Source organism: Pteropus medius, unplaced genomic scaffold (genome assembly GCF_902729225.1).
Source record: "Pteropus medius unplaced genomic scaffold, Ma_sr-lr_union100, whole genome shotgun sequence".
NCBI lineage: Eukaryota > Metazoa > Chordata > Mammalia > Chiroptera > Pteropodidae > Pteropus > Pteropus medius.
Genome location: NW_024352785.1, coordinates 8,802,013 through 8,814,564, shown reverse-complemented (window position 1 = coordinate 8,814,564; position 12,552 = coordinate 8,802,013). Strand labels below are relative to the sequence as shown.

The 12,552-nt window shown below is 35.4% G+C and overlaps 1 pseudogene; it reads left to right on the top strand.

Annotated features, from left to right (window-relative positions):
* Positions 1-4,339: 4,339 nt before the first annotated feature.
* LOC120590755 (Y-box-binding protein 1-like) lies at positions 4,340-12,092 on the top strand (annotated as a pseudogene).
* Positions 12,093-12,552: the final 460 nt, after the last annotated feature.

Here is a 12,552-nt window from a genome sequence, read left to right as displayed (position 1 = left end):
TCCTCCAGAAACACTCCTCTGATTCCTCCAGATTAGAATTATGCTAACAACTATAGAGTCTATGGCACTATCCCACTCTTCTACTTAGTACAGCTTTTCTGCTACAATGCATATTTCTGCAATTATATTGATAATAAGCTCATATGTCATCAGTAAATAGAGGATAATAGTGTATTGTTGGGTCATATATTTTTCTCTTCAGCATATTAATGTTTTATACAAATAAAAGCAGTTGAAAACAAACTACACTAATATAGCAAAGTACAACAAGGCACAGAGAAATATAAAGCTGTATAGGAAACCCATTCAGTAACATCCTTCTTGGGTTAAGTTTACCCACGTGATCTCTCTTGGAAGCGCTTATTACATGGTTCTCCCCAACTCTGTACATTTTTCTCTTGGTTCTATAACTCATCAGCTTCAACTTTTCCTTATACCAATTCCATCAAGCCATGCTTACTTTTTAATTTTCTAAAATAAAGGCTTATATTTATTATAAAGTTTGCCTTTTAACTGCACAAGAATTTTTACCAGAATTGTAATTGCTTTTTTCGGCCCTCTGGTTATAGAGTTGCACAGGTTTTAAGTGATTGGGAGGAAGCGACGAATTTTAATGTTTAACTAAAATTGTTCTTATGCTCTTACAGTAGATAATACTAAAGTACACCAGTGTCCAGATATTCTCTAATTCTGATTTAAAAAAAAAAAAAAAGATCATTTTTTGCTACCACCTTGCCAATGTGAAGCTTTCTAACTCTCTTGCCCTGGAGCCACATGTGGGGTCTCCCTCTGCCTGAGTCCCTGAGCAACAATAATGAGCAGAGCCCCATTGCAGACTCATTTTGGACATAAATATTTGCTGCTTTAAGGCCTTGAGATTTTTCATAGACTAACCTGATTAATTCATAGTTTGGTATGAGGAGTAAGATGATGCCATAACAAAATCTTAAAATATGTGATATTGGCTTATGTAATTGTTCTATGGGCAACATAATGGAAGTTATAAAAGTAGTGTCCATGTTACACATAAAAAAACACTTGATGACACTGTTGCTTGCAAAAACTTGGGGGTATACTATATACTAATGAACAAGTAGCAATGCAAAATTAGTGATGAGGAAGTCTGGGAAGAGTTATGTGAATAGATCTCTCCGAATGGGGAAAAAATGTGAAGCTATTTGTATGCCATGTGACTCTTCACCAAAGTGTGACCTCAACAGAGAAGGATTTTAATAATAAGTAAATTAGATTACTGGTTCTGTGGATACCAGAGAGTCTCTTTTCCCAGCCACCTCTGTCATCCAATGGGCTCATGAACAAAGTAGCCATGGTGGTAGTGACAGAGGTTATGCATAGGCTCAGCAACACGGACTTCCACTCACCAAGGTTGACAAAGCAATAGCCCCTGCTGAGTGCCCAATCTGCCAGCAGCAAGAACAACACTGAGTCAGCATTGCCTGGGATGATCTGTCACCTATCTGATGGCAGGTTGATTACACTGAACCACTTCCTACATTTTCTTCTTACTAAAAGAGACAGTTATTCCGGATATGGATGTCTTCCCTACATGCAATGCTTCTGCCAAAACTATTACCCATGGACTTACACGATGCCTTATCCACTGTCATGGTTATGCCATACAGCACTGCTTTTGATCAAGGAACTCACTTCACAGCAAATGAAGTGAGGCAATGGACCAAGGCTCACAGAATTCACTGGTATCATTACATTTTCCACCATCCTAAAAGAGCAGGTATGATAGAGCAGTGGAATAGACCTTTGAAGACTAAGCTGCAGTGCCAGCTAAGTGGCAAAAAACTCACCCAAATTATGTTCTATGTTTTGTGGGAAGTTTAAGTTAAAAGTGATGAACTTGGTTATTTAGCTGAGATTTTTAAGCAAACTGTGGAAAGTACAGCCTAGTTTCTTCTAATTTCTTATGGTAAAATGTGAGAGGAGAAAGAGATAAACTGCAGTAATTGTTACCAGTAGGGACACTACCATTTGGAGGAAAGGGGACAGAGGTGGAATGAAATGAAGGAAGGCTGTTGGAATTCTGGGATTCTACAGGATGGGACAATAGAGCTGATGGGCTGCCAACATGCATTATCATTCAAGAGACGAATGATTTCAAGTGTGATTCAAACATCAGCAGGGCTGCCACTGTCACCACTTAGGGAGCAGGGCCAGCTCCTCTTTGGCTTCAAAGGCCAAGGCTGTCTCCTTCTGGGCCAGGCTGCTACCATGCAGTGCCTTGGGGGCAAGGCTATTACACAGACCCTTGCAGGAGGTGGCACTGCCACCCAGAATCATGTCCCAGAGGGCCTGGAGAGCAGAGAGGATGGAGCCAAAAAGGATTATTCTTGAGCCTCAAGATCTAATAGAAATTAAAAAAAGACATGATGGAGTTAGCTCTGCTAGGTGTTGAACTTGCTTGGGACATGTCGCCTTTTTTGTCTTTCTAATCATTCCCTTTTAAAATGAGAACATCTGTCCTATGTCTGTTCACCATTATAATTTGGAAGTATATAACTCAACTGGTTTCACAGATTTACAGCTGGAGAGGAATTTTGCCTCAGGATGAATTATACCTTGAGTCTCACCCACACTTGATTTAGGTGAGGCTTTGGACTTAGAGCTGCTGCTGGAACAAGTTAAGAATCTGGGGACTGTTGGGACAGGTGAATGTTTTTGCTTGTGAAAAGGACATGAATCTTGGGAGGCCAGAGAGTAGAATGTTATGTACTGAACTATGTCCCCCCAAATTCCTATTGAAGCTTTAATGTCCAATATGACTATATGTGGATATATGGCCTATAAAAAGATAATTAAAGTTAAACGGGGTCATAAGTGTAAGGTTCTAATCCAATATGACTGGTGTCCTTATGAAGAGAGAGAGAGAAAACCAGGGACCAATGCACAGAGGAAAAACCATGTGAGGACATAGCAAAAAGACTGCTGTCTGCAAGCCAAGAAGGGAAGCCAGAGGAGAAATTAATCCTGCTAGCACCTTATCTTGGTCATCCAGCTTCCAGAACTGTGAGAAAGCATTTCTTTACTATTATTTAAGGCACCCAGTGTATGATATTTTGTTATGGCAGGCCTAGAAGACTAATTCAGGCCACATTTGACAAGGTAAAATAAATAAGAATTGAGCTCAAATAGGAATTGGCTGGTTTTCAAGCAAAAGTGGAACAAAGTAGAAAGAACATAAAATATTCAGTCTTGCAGAGTTAAAGGGCAATTCTTTCTTTACTTTGAAGAACAAAAGATAAGCTTCACTATGTCTTTAAGAGACAAATGATCATATTTTTAAAAATCGATGATAATCACAAACAATAAAACATATTTTTATTAAATTTATTGGGGTAAAACTGGTTAATAAATTATATAGGTTTCAAGTGTACAATTCTATAATACGTCATCTGAATATTGCATCGTGTGTTTAGACTAAAGGGAACAGAGGTAGGACTTATATTTTTGAAGTATACAATCTGATGAGTTTTGGCTATCAGATTGGTAGCCAATCAGAAAGTAGAACATTTGCTTTTCCCTAGCGGGTTTTCTTCATGTTTCTTGCCAATCTCTCTTTACTCCTGGCCCCCATCAGTAACTGATCTGCCTTCTATCACTTTATAATAGACATGTCTTCCTTAAGATTTTCATATAATAAAATCACACAGTATGTGCTCCTTTGTGTCTGGTTTCTTCACCCAGCGTAATAGTAAAAAATGTTTCCATGTAGTTATGGGTATCAGAAAGTCCTCTTGTTTTTTGCTAAGTAGTAAGCTGTTGTATGGACTACTATACTTTACTTACTCACTCATATGCTGATGAAAATTTACACTGTATGCAGTTTCTGTCCATGATAAATAAAGCTGCTATGAACAATCCTATACAAGTCTTTGTGTAGACATATGAATTTATTTCCCTTGACAACTATCTAAATGTAGACTCTACAGAACTCATAATCAGATTTCTAGAGTTCTTTTCTGTGACTTTTTTCCTCTCTGAAACTCTTTTCCACAATTTCTAGTCTCCTCAGACACCCTGAACTCTTCCCTCCACTTTCTCAACTCACTGAAGCAACCGCAATTTTGTATGGCTTCCTCTGCCTGCTTCACCATTCCAAACATGCTTCCAGATAAAAAGCTGGGCCATCATAGAACTCATCTGTTTCCTTTTTCTTAGTGATAACAATCCCATGCTGCCTTATATACATGTCTGAAAAGAGGTGTTCTACATATATGTGTGTATGTGTGTGTGTGTGTGTATATATATTCCCCAGTTTTCTAGTTGTTTAAAACAGGGGGTTAAATCTGGTCTACATTTCTCCATCATGGCCATAAGTGGAAGACCTCATAAAGTAAATTTTCAACTAGAAAAGATGAATAAAGGTAAAGAGCATAAAATGTGTCTCATGTACCAAAGCCAGTAGATTCAAGGTACCATCCATTAAGTCAAAAAGCTGAAAGAGATATGATGGTTGATCAATTTTATCCATGTGGCAGTTTTGGAAACCTTTCCTTATAAAGAATGAAGGGTGTGGCTACTGGCAGATAGAGGTTGCTAAAGTCAAATAGATAAGAAGAATCCTGTCAAATTTTTGATAGAGCTACACTGATAAAAGAACCAGGAGCCCATGACAATTCGAGACCTAAAATCACTCTGGTTTACACAGATGTCCACACACAGAAAGTAATCTGATTAACTAAAAAGATACCCAGTAACAGCACATTCCCCAGTGCTCATTTCATATTTGGCCAAGCAGTATAATAGAAAAAGAAAAACCTCCATGAAGACAGAACTAAGGGCCATAGAGAACAGCGAGCAAGGGATATTATCCTAAAAGTATTTTCAGGTCCTAATTAGGAGAAGTCTTCACTTCCAGAGTACATGGCCCTCACCATATACCTGCCAGTGGAATTTCAGAAATGGTATGAACCAGTGACGTATGTGTACCTTTCATTTTTTCTCATCATAAGTGGGGTTATTTATTGCTATTATCCTATCTTTATCCTACCATTATTTATTGGGCATGTGGTATAGGGTGGGGAGATAACTTGTGTTTTTATTTCAAGAGTTCTTTAGATTAACAGTAACCAAGTCTGAATCTGATAATCACTACACATTATCCTTTAATATGAAGAATACTGTGCACCAATCAGAGATTCTGAACTCGATCTTAATGCTATGATTAAATGGAAATTTGAGATCATCTCCTTGAGGATTAAATGTATAACATGGGTAGGCAAAAGAATGAGCTAAAATTTTGGTGATCTGATTCATGGTCTCCAGGAAATATTATCAGTGTTCACAAATATTCTGTTCTCTTTTACTTCTGGGTACCTAGAGGATTGCATTTTTCCACATCCACTGAAATTAGGATGGCTATATTAAATATGACTAAAAATGACATATGTCACTTTGGGGCAGAGGCATTTAACTAATTCATTATAAAAGAATTTTTAGTTCTGTCTTCTTCTACTAAGTTGGACCTTAAATAACCCCAGTTAAAATGGCAACATTATAAGATGGTGGTGTCTCCATTGGACTATGATGACAGATCTCTTTGCCAACAACTCTGAATATCTAAAGTGAGAAATAGATTTTTTAAATTTAAGTCACTAAGAATTGTTTGTTGCTATTGTTAACACAGCTCATCACAGCTTATCCCTACGAAACGCTTTTGTGGAATTTGAGAGTTTTTAGAAAAGACACACCTGTACTAAGTGTACTAGTTAATACTTGTTCATTACCTGCCTTCCTTGAGAGACTACAAACTTCATGAGGATAGGCATTCTCAATCTTATTTATTGCTACATCTCCTCAGTGCCTAATGCAGTACCTGTGAAAACATAGGTTCTCAATACTTATTTTAAAAATAAGTATGTGCCTGAGCATAGCAAATTAATTCTATTACGCTCCATTTTATAATCTCAGAACAATAGCTTAATTCTGTTCTCATATTCCTATAAGTAATAATTAAAGATTATTGCTACTTGTATAGATTAAAATCATCTATATTTAAAAAAAGATAATAGTTATTATACTAGTATTTTTCATTCTACATAACAGGTCAATACTGCAAATAAATACTAAACTTGCTATACACACAAAATTCTTCTCTTCACAAATAAATAGATAATAAATAAAACAAATTTTTTCACCCTTACCAAAAAAGAGAATTACTCTTTCCCAGCAAGTGCAAAACATGTAGCATAGAGTAAATGACATTTTGCAGAATATCAAATGCTAACACATATAAAATTTCAGCTTTCTAGAAATCAGTAACTTATTTTAAAGTCATTCAAAATAAATCTAACAGTAAGTCTAATATGCTATATCAATGGAACAAATGTTATTAATTTATATAAAATGTAGTCTTTGCTAATTGATGAAGTGGTGAGATAGTAGATATTTAATTTATACTTAGAGAAATTGTGCCTTGATAAAGTTAAGTTTTTTTAGCTTGTTGGTCAACTTGTATTTTGATAAACTGAATTCGAGTGTTAGAGCTATTCCTAGATATAACTATTATGATGCAGAATCATAGAAAACCAGGTATACTTTGAATCCACATTTTCTATAATACAACAATTTACATGAAAATTTTAAAACATTTACTGTGTATTTTCTCTGACTTTTATAGAAAATTTATTCTAGTTTTTCTTTTTTTATGCACTCTGACTAAAGAAATAAAGAACACGAGGATTTAAAATGAAGATGCACAGAAACCCTTCTCCAACATATGTGAGTACCTATAAAGAAAAACAGTAATATAATAATAGACTACCTTATAAGCATCTGAATCTGACATTTACTAATTCTGTTTTTTTAATTAACAACATTCTCTGAATTTTGCATATAACAGCGAGTTTAAACTTTTGTGCTCCTACAATACGTTCCTTAAAATTGAGATAAAAGTCAGAGACACATGGGATTTTTCTCATCTTCATAGGACCAACCCAAAGTCAACAGTAATTATTTTATTCAGTTACAGCTTCATTGCAATCCCCATTCTGTCGAAAGCAAGGCTGGTTCATCTCTGCCCAGAGAAGTCACCACTAAAAAGAGTTGATTTCCCAACAACAGCAATGCAAATCCAAAGAGAGAGTGATAATAACCTTAAAATGATGAAAGTAGCCATCAAACTAGAATCGAATACTTATTAATATTATCTTTCAAGAATAGGGTGAATAAAGGCATTCTCATTACCTGTAGCCTCTCACATTTTCACTACCTGCAGCCCTGGGGCAAAAATATAATGGTCCCAGGAGGAAAGTCAGAGATGTAGGGGAAAAAAAAAAAAGAATACACAGAATGATAAACTATAGGTAATGTGTTTATGTGGGAATTACTTAGCAAAAATTTCCAGGGAGATATGCATGTTTTCCCAAATTTTAAATCCCAAGGATATCAATTGAGAAAATTGGGAAAAGTATAATTCTGCTTCAAGGCTTAGAGCCTAATTAACACAGAGACACTGCTGGTTCAAAGGAGTCCACCAACGTCAGGTAAAAAGCAAGATCCAGAGACATAAGCAGGTGCCTGGAGTATGCAGGAGAGAAGTCACTGCTATCTAATCAGTCTTGCTTGTAACTGCTACTATGTTGTAAGTGTGCCTTTGTGGCCCTGTCTGCTGCCAACAATGAGTCATTTTTACAAACAAAGTTCAGAAATTTATAGGCATATTATACTCTATATAAATCCTTTGTGTGGTATTCTAAAAAATAATGTTTCCATAGCAAAAGAAGTCCTTAAGTTGGCAACATTGACACATGACTCTATGAAGTACTGTTAACCTTGCTAGGAGATTGAACATTACGGTTTTTTTGTTTTTTTTGTTTTTGTTTTTTAATTCTACCTAATAGTGGTTGCTGGCTGTTCCACTGTTTGAATATTCACTATAGGCTACCATTAGAGGAAACGAAAAGCAAAGAAGATGTAAATGTTGATGTTGTAGAATACTCATATAAAATCAGAAACTTATCTAAAATTAGTAAAATTATTTCAACAGCAAAACTAAAACCAGGGCAAGCAGGCAAAATATTTTTTATCACTATAAAATCATTATAAAAGAATATGAACTTATATGAATAACATATACCTTAACACCCAACAGAAACAGGCTTTCGGATGTACTCTTAGCAACTTCAACAATGTCGATACAAAATTAAGAAAATTTTCTATGACTGATGATATGGTATATTTGTATATTTTATGGTTGAACCATAAGGAATGCTGTTTGTGTGTGGCTATAGCAGCAATTACAGCTAACATGATGCTTAGTGAGAAAATTATACCCTTAATTGCTTCTATTAGAAGGAAAATAAATGGCAGAAGTTAGAGAAAAACAGAAAAAATCCAAATGAAGTAAAGAAATGAAATAATAAAATAAGATCAGAAAGACAAAAATAAATACAAACATATAATAGAAAAGATCAACGAAATCAAAGGTGATACTTTTAAAAGCTTTTAAAAAATATAAAAAATCTCTGTCAAGATTAACCAAGGGGGAAAAAAGGAGGAGGCATAAATAAACAATATTAATAATGAAAAGGAAGACAGAACAATAGATAGAACATAGATTAAAAAGAAAAGAGCATATTATAAACTACTTTTTATCAGTATATTTAAAAACTTAGATGAAATTCACATATTCCTCAAAACATATAAATTAGCAAACTGATTCAAGAAGAAATAAAAAATCAGTAGTTTGAGAAATTGAATAAGTAAGTTAATATTCTTTCCCACAAAGATAGCAACAAGCCTAGAGTTTTAGTCAAGTGATACTAAACATTGCACTTAATAGAAATAGTTATAGTACTAATAATAATAACAACTTAAAATCTTCCAAGGGGAAAAAGAATACGACCCATCTCATTTTATAAGACAAGTATAAATCAGATATCAAAATGTGGCAAATACTACAAAATTAAAATTGTTGGGTATTTTTAATAATATACAAATATTCTAAACAAAATATTAGTAAACCAAAAAAGCAATATAAAATATATATATCATGATGAAGTTGTGCTATCCCAGAAATGGAAAGATGTTTAATCATAAAATAATATTAGTTTTTTCCGGTCTCTCCTTTTTAATTAATGCAGTGTTTTAAGGACATAAAATTTCCCCTGTGTGCAGTTTAGTTATGTTCTACTTAGTTATGTTCTACTAGTCTTGGTTGGGAGTTTTTTCTCATTTTTGAAAATTTGTAAATAATATTCAATTTCAGTTTGATTTCCTCTTTGATATAGACATTTTGAGTAGTGAATTCTTACTTTTCACATAGTTAAAATTCTGACAGTTGGCTTTACTGGATTATGATTAGGGAATATAGCTTATAAAATTTCTACATTTTAGAAGCTATTAAGCTTTATTTGTTCATGTGTGTGACTGGTTTTAAAAAAGTTTCTTGAGCATGAAAAAACAAAGTATATTTTATTGTGCTGTCCAAAGTTTTGCATCTATACCATGTTCTTATCTCTCCAAATAGCTATAATACACACACACGCACACACACACACACACACACACACACGCATTAGTTATATTATTTAAATCTCCTTCCTCTTTGATTCATTAAATTCTGAGGGACATATATTAAAAGATATTTTGTTTTCATCTTAATTTCTTTGTTTTTTGAGGCACTTTTGCTTTATATGCTTAGCAGTTCTTATTTGATGATTAAAGTTTGAGGTTGTTTTATCTTCTTGGTGGACTGTAACTTTTATCACCACATAACATTCTTCTTTGTCTCATTAAATGCTTTTGACTTTGAAGGTCCTTTTATCACATCAGATATGTTTCTATTTTTTTTAGTTTGCATTTTCCTTATATATCTGTTCTTAATATTTTATTTTTGACATTTATTTATAGTTTTAAATGTATTTCATAAAAATAAGTGCTGGATTTTTAACCCAGTCACAGGAGAATTTAAACAGGGGAATTCAGTGCTTCTCATTTATTGCAACAACAAACATAAGAGTCTTTATTTCCTCCATCTTATTTTACTTTTAATGTTTAATAAGCTTAATAATTTCTTCTTTTTTCCTTACTTTTCCTAGATGAGTGAACTTTCATCTCATCTATTTTCACTCCTCAACAAAAGTCTTGATTGACTTTTCTCTCTGCTCTCCAATTCTTATCCTCACTAATCAGATAAAACATTTAGAAAGACATGCTTGTACTTTACCACTTGTCCTTTTTAAGTCCTGGGTTTTGCTGAGATAATTGAGAATTTTAAGTACCAGGCTAACATGTTAACATTTACATCAAACTTCATCTTACAAATTTCAATCATTTTCATGTACATGTAATCACATATAATGAAAGGCTCATTGCTCATTCCTGTTTGCTCTCTATTGCCTCTCTCCTATCTTGAAATTTCTGTTTTAATTCAATGAGAGTACTATTTTCTTCAAGATAGGGTATGGGGTAGTATGCTCTCTGAAAACACATGTTTCAAAATATCTTGTATTAATTTTCTATTGCTGCATAACAAATGAATACAGACCTTACAATTTATAAAACCACAATGGGATATCACCTTACACCTCTTAAAATGACCATAATCATAAACACAAGAGATAATAAATGCTGGTGTGGATATAGAGAAAAGGAAACCCTTGTGCACAATCGTTGGGACTGTAAATTGCTGCAGCAACTATGGAAAACAGTATAAACAATGTTCTGGTCAAGATGGCAAGTAGTTAACCTATGCTCGTCTCCTTTCACAACCACATCAAAATTGCAGTGAAATTATAAAACAACCATCATTGACAACCACCTGAAGACTAGCTGAACAGAAGTTCTATAACTAAGGATATAAAGAAGCCACAGTGAGACTGCTAGGAGGGGCGGAGACTTGAAACTAGCAAGTCACATGCTCAGGGTGTGGCAGTTAAGAATCCGGAGGGCTATCTTGACTGTAGAGTTTCCTACTGAGAAGCAAGGGATCCAAACCCCACACTGAGCTCCCCAACATGGGTCATCAATGTCAAGAAGAAGAGTCCTTGTAACATTTGGCTCTAAAAACCAATGGGGAAGTTTGATCCCTAGTGGGAGCAGAGATACCCCTAAAGAACACTGAACAGACCCACTGGTGCTGGCCTAGTTACCATCACACCCCAGAAGGAGCCACAGCTGCCACAGCCAGCCCCAGTCATTATCACTACAACCATGAACAACTGCCCACCCTCGGAGCTGCTGACACCAAGCCTGGCACCATGGGCAGTGGTGCAGGAGTGGCTGCTTGGGGAAGGGGGCAGGGAGCCTCACATCAGAAGTACCTGCCAGTGGGGACAAAAACATTATTGCAGTGAAGGTTTGGGGAACAGGAAAATGGTTCAATGTAAGAAACGGATATGGTTTCATCAACAGGAATGACACCAAACAATATTTGTGCACCAGACTGCCATAAAGAAGAATAACCCCAGGAAGTACCTTCACAGTGCAGGAGATGGAGAGACTATGGAATTTGATGTTGTTGAAAGAGAAAAGGGTGCAGAGGCAGCAAGTGTTACAGGCCCTGGTGGAGTTCTAGGGCAAGGTAGTAAATATGCAGCAGGCCATAACCATTATAGACACTATCCACGTCACAGGAATCCTCCACACAATTACCATCAGAATTACCAGAATAGTGAGAGTGAGCAAAAGAATGAGGGATTGGACAGTGCTTCTGAAGGCCAGGCCCAAGACTGCAGGCCCTACCTGCAGGCAACAGTTCCCACCTTACTACATACAGAGACCCTACAGGCATCGACCACAGTGTTCAGACTCTCCCATGCAGGAGACCAAGGTAGAGCAGTAAGACAGAATATGTATTGGGACTATGGACCAGATTCTGCAGGGACCCTCCTCACTAAATACAGCCTAGGAAAGATGGCAATGAAGAAGTTTATGAAAATAAAGGAGATGAGATCCAAAGTCAGCACCTACCTCAATGTTGGTACCTCTGTAACTTCAATTACTGACGCAGATGCCCAGAAAACCCTAAACTTCAAGATGGCAAAAAGACAAAAACAGCTGCTCCACCAGCTGAGAACTCTGCTGCTCTGGAAGCTAAGCAGGGAGGAGCTGAGTAAATGCTGGCTTACCATCTCTACCATTATCCAATTTAGTCACGAAACAAGAAGAAATGAATATGAAATTCCAGCAATAAGAAATGAACAAAAGATTGGAGCTAAATACCTTAAGTGCTTGCTTTTTGTACATCAACCAGATAACTAGAACTATCTGCACTATCTATGCAGCTTGAGATTTTTATCATTTTTACTTAAGGATATCTCTTTTCGTTGATGACAAACATGTTTTGGTTTTTTTTTAAGCCTGGTTTTTCTCAATACACATTTAAAGGATTTTAAATTATTTCATATCTGGTCAAGCTGAGATTTTTAAGAACTTCATTTTTAATTTGTAATAAAGGTTAACAACTTGACTTTTTCAAAAAAAGTCAGCAAACTGTTAATAAAGATCTTAAATAATTGTCAAGAAAGAAAAACAGTGGAAACTCTTTGAAAAAGACAAATGGCTTCTAGCGATGAA